This window comes from Penaeus monodon, chromosome 41, assembly GCF_015228065.2.
Source record: "Penaeus monodon isolate SGIC_2016 chromosome 41, NSTDA_Pmon_1, whole genome shotgun sequence".
In the NCBI taxonomy this organism is placed as follows: Eukaryota; Metazoa; Arthropoda; class Malacostraca; order Decapoda; family Penaeidae; genus Penaeus; species Penaeus monodon.
Window position 1 is genome coordinate 6574163 of NC_051426.1, and position 5000 is coordinate 6579162.

Sequence of the window (5000 nt, forward strand, 5' to 3'; positions counted from 1 at the left end):
ATAGTAGTCTACACGACCTCGCCTGCTTTCCCCCTTCCCTTCATTTCTGTGGTATTTTAAAATATTTCTTTCTAACGCCATTAATATTGATGATGCTATTACTCTTACTGACATTATAATTATAACAGTACTATTAACAAAACTAATAGCAATATGAAATTAACCCAATCAGCACAGACGGCAAGATAACATGCCATGCCTACTGTAATATAAGTTCATTTACTGTCTGTACACATAGATGGCTCTAAAAGTGCTTAGTCACCAGGGAGTCAGTTACTAGTTCTACCTATCTCACTTCTTTACCCTTTTCATTGATTTTTTGGAAAGTACCTTTTGTGTTATTTCATTGTTTTTAATATTACAAAGATTTTAATAACAACTTAATCATCATAATATCAATAATAATAATAACAGTATCAATAGCAGTAGTATCTGAAAGAAGATCACATTTTCCCACCAATTCAAGGAATGGGGAAATCAGGACCAGTCAGTAGGACATACTGCTAGACCCCTTGCTGGCTGAGCACTTGTGGAGCCATCTGTATACAACAAAATTCACAAAAAAAATACAGGGAACATTACGTAAACCCGTGGTTATTGAGTCAAGTAAAATATTTCCAAAAATCAAAGAAAAGAGTAAACAGGTGACTACTAATGGAATCATCTATGTGTACTTTTAATTAAAAAACGAAATTCAGTGTGGGCAGGGTCATGTATTCTATCCCTAGCATCAGTGGGTTTATTTGTTTGTAACAATGTCTCTCTCTATATATAAATCTAGTTTTATATCACTTGACTGCAAGGAAAAAAGGCAAATCAGACAAGAATATGAATAAAAATTGTAGTCGTTTCTAAATGGTATGAATCACTTTCATCTTGTTCACTATTGTTCACATTCTGAAGCAAAAGAACAAGGCACACACTGGATGAAGTAAGAAAAGGAAAAAAAGAGAAAGAAAAACATAGGAGAGGGAGGTGAGGAAAATGGAGAGGGAGAAAGAGGCAGGAGGAAAAAAAAGCTAGATGAGAAAGAGGGAGAAGGAAAGAGAAAAGAAAAGAAAAGAAAAAGAAAGAACAGGGAAGTGTGTATGTAGATCCATGTGTGTACCTAAATATACATATAGATCCACAAGTGTGCATAAGTATACACACTGATCCATGTGTGTACATAAGTATACATATAAATCCACATGTGCACATTAAGTATACATACAGATCCACACGTGCACATACATATCCATTAAGTGCGCATAAGTAAACGTTCAGTTCCAACGCCTTTTTCAGAATGGGAAGTGATCAGAAGGCATAATTTTTTGCAATTGCATTCAACACAGATACCTCAACATGCACAGAATGGACACTGCACACAGGATTAAACCTCTACTTATCACTTTTTAGAACCTCGATTCAGTTCTAAAACTTTGGTCTTTGTTCCTTATATATAACCTGACATTCTTTCCCATAAACAAAATCTGGAACTTAATTTGAAATTAGAGAAAATCTATATCAAAGAACAAAATTTGAATTCTAACAAAGTCTGAATTCTAACCTGACATCAAAGAACAAAGTCTCAATTCTAACCTGACATCAAAGAACAGTCTGAATTCTAACCTGACATCAAAGAACAAAGTCTGAAATCTGACTTGACATCAAAGAACAAAGTCTGAAATCTGACTTGACACCAGAGAACGAAATCTGAAATCTACCCGGACATCAGAGAACAAATTCAAAAAGACCAATAATTGAAATCAACATGACATACTAAAGAATAAAACTCTAAATGCAACTTCAATGCAAGAAAAAATCTCAAAACTTATCTTGACATCAAGAAAAAAACTTGACATCCAAGAACAAAACCAAAAATACATATTGAAGAAAAACAGAGAGAGAGAGAGAGAGAGAGAGAGGAGAGAGAGAGAGAGAGAGAGAGAGAGAGAGAGAGAGAGAGAGAGAGAGAGAGAGAGAGAGAGAGAGAGAAATAAAATCTATTTTGACACCAAGAACAAAATAAACTTGACATCAAAGACTACAACTTACAATAAAGCACAATCACTAGACTAGTAAGCCATCAAAAAACTCGCTTAATTTCACCGATACCCATTTTAACAAACTTCACGCGAAAATGGCACATGCCACCTTACACCTCCTGGCACAATGTAAACAAAATGGCATAAAAATGAATAAACGACAAAAAAAAAAAAAAAAAAAAAAAAAAAAAAAAAAACATTCCAAAGACTGAGAAATTGCTAAAAAGAGTGAAAATACTTCATTTTGGGAATGTCAATCACAAAAGATATAATGACTAGTGAATAATCTCTGTTCTGGAAGCTGACGATTCCTCATAACCTTACATAAGGAAGGGGAATAAAAGAGAGACAAAGGAAAGAGACGGAGAAGATGTAGAGAGGGAGACAAAGGAGGAGAAGGAGAAGGAAATGGGAATGAGTGGGAAGAGGGAAAGGAAGAAGGAAAGAAGATAGAAGAAAAATAAAGAAAAGTAAAAGAAAAAGATGAAGATGATGAAGGTAGAAGAAGAAGAAAACGTTGTAGGAGAAGTAGCAGTAACAAAAGTAGTAGAAGAAGAAGAAGGAGAGGAAGAAAAAGAAAGAAAGGCAGAAGAAAAACTTGGAGGAGGAGGAGGAGGGAGGAGGAGGAGGAGGAGGAGGAGGAGGAGGAGGAGGAGGAGGAGGAGGAGGAGGAGGAGGAGAGAGGAGGAGGAGGAGGAGGAGGAGGAGGAGGAGGAGGAGGAGGAGGAGGAGGAGGAGGAGGAGAAGAAGAAGAAGAAGAAGGCATAGCAGAAGTAGGAGAGAAAGAAAAGTAGTAGTAGTATGGGAAACAAAGGAAAGAGAAGAGGAAGAAGATAAAGAAGAAACAATCCAAAGAAAAGGAGGAGGCAGAAGCAGCAGAAGAAAGAGGAGGAAAAGCAAGAACAAGAGGAGAAAGAAAGAAAGAAAGAAAGAAAAAAAAAATGGTATGCTCTCCAGCACAGTTCAGTTCCTTACAGCAGTAAAATTGAGATTCCTAAAATATCCTTCTAATTCCTAATGCAATGTCCCTTACACTAGAGTCAATATCAAAATACGTTTTCTTTTCTCATCACATATTTCCAAAAGTAAATTAATGAAAAAAAAAAAACACGTTAACCATCTAAGTATTGTGTCTTTCCTCTGGTTTATAAAACACTGACTTATCCAGAATCACCTATTACTTTGTGCTAAAAAAATCTCAATCTAACACATATATATATATATACTTATGTCTCTCTAACCTAAGTTGCATATGCATTTTCAGCGAAACACAGTAACACTTGCGAGACAGTTCAACCGCCTGCCTCACACACAACAACCAAAGAACAGTAAAGAACACACATATTCAAACACATTTTCAATAATCTAGGAACCTTGTAAAATTTTGGATAAATCTATTTATTCCTTTATCTATTCATTGTTACTATTATCACCATCATTATATGTTTAATTACACATTTGTTATCAAACACAATCAACAATAATTGCAATTGGCATCTGGCCTTTTAGTTTATCTGGCTGTGACCCCCCCCCCCTTGCAACAAAGAAAAAAGGGAAGGAAATAGGAAGAAAAGAAGGAGGAAGAAAGGAAGAGGAGGAAGAGGAAGAAGTGGAAAAAGAAGAAGAAGAAGAAGAAGAAGAAGAAGAAGAGGAGAAAAAGATCAAGAAGGAAAAAAAGGTGAAGAAATGGTGGATGGGTGTTGTGGGGGGTGGGGGTGGGGTGGAAGGAGTTTAAATCTAACCCCAAACTGACGAAAAGGATAAATAGGTCCAACAGACTCAGACATAATTTGAGAGAGAGAGAGAGAGAGAGAGAGAGAGAGAGAGAGAGAGAGAGAGAGAGAGAGAGAGAGAGAGAGAGAGAGAGAGAGAGAGAGAGAGATAAAAATCCTGAACACTCCCTAGCAATGATAAACCAACCAGTGATAAACTTTGGTGAAACACATAAAGAGGAGAGAGAACTTAATCTAAAACAGAACGACAACAAGACAAAAACTATACTATCTGGAAAGGAAGGAAGGGGATAGAGAGAGAGAGAGAGAGAGAGAGAGAGAGAGAGAAGAAGAAGAGAGAGAGAGAGGAAGGGAACATAGAGAGAGAGACTAGAAAAAGAAGAAGAGAGAGAGAGAGAGAGAGAGAGAGAGAGAGAAAGAGAGAGAGAGAGAGAGGAGAGAAGAGAGAGAGAGAGAGAGAGAAGAGAGAGAGAGAGAGAGAGAGAGAGAGAGAGAGAGAGAGAGAGAGAGAGAGAGAGAGAGAGAGAGAAAGTATATGGAAATGCCACTGAGAGGAACATACAAATTACACATGTATCACAATAATCACAGGTGTTGCTATGTATAGTACGTGGAGCAAGTAATCCTCACTAAACCACACACACACACAAAAAAAAAAGAAGAAGAAGAAGAAAAAAAAGTTAGTTCACAAAGGGTAACGTTTATAAAAATACCTACATATACATATAACTATTTTCTTATGATTATACTCATTTCCCACCAAAGTGTGTTCCTCATTCTTACTTAGCTATGAATAATTCTTCAACAGGCTCTTGGAAATTCTTTCAAAATAATCATACAGGCGATAACCAAAATGAGACTTTTTCATGAGTACATTTGATTAGAAAAAAGATAGGAAAAAGTAGAAAGAAAGAACGAAAGGAAAAAAAATATATATATATATTACCTGTGTGTGTGTGTGTGTGTGTGTGTGTGTGTGTGTGTGTGTGTGTGTGTGTGTGTGTGTGTGTGTGTGTGTGTGTGTGTGTGTGTGTGTGTGTGTGTGTGTGTGTGTGTGTGTGTGTGTGTGTGTGTGTGTGTGTGTGTGTGTGTGTGTGTGTGTGCGTGTGCGTCTATAAACAAGAAATTGCAATATAAATGAACGTTTGTATAACACTGCTTCCACCCAACAACATACTCTCCATGATATAGAAGTCTCGCTGTGAACCTTTCGTGGATTGGGAAGAGGCAGTCTGTTACT

At 36.8% G+C, this 5000-nt stretch overlaps 1 protein-coding gene and 1 long non-coding RNA gene across 2 annotated transcripts in view; both read right to left on the reverse strand.

The window, feature by feature from the left end:
- The window catches only part of LOC119598511, a 2735-nt gene extending 159 nt beyond the window's left edge, over positions 1-2576 (reverse strand). The window contains exons 1-2 of the long non-coding RNA XR_005230966.1: positions 1582-2576; positions 1-1549 (exon numbers count right to left, since the gene is read on the reverse strand). The exon at positions 1-1549 is cut by the window's left edge and continues 159 nt beyond it. This is a non-coding gene — a long non-coding RNA (uncharacterized LOC119598511). The remainder of the gene's footprint in view (positions 1550-1581) is intronic.
- Positions 2577-4769: 2193 nt separating this feature from the next.
- LOC119598512 (sphingosine-1-phosphate phosphatase 2-like) overlaps positions 4770-5000 on the reverse strand; it is a 14653-nt gene continuing 14422 nt past the window's right edge. Inside the window, exon 9 of the mRNA XM_037948140.1 lies at positions 4770-5000. This exon is cut by the window's right edge and continues 759 nt beyond it. The gene's annotated coding sequence lies outside the window, so the exon portion shown is untranslated.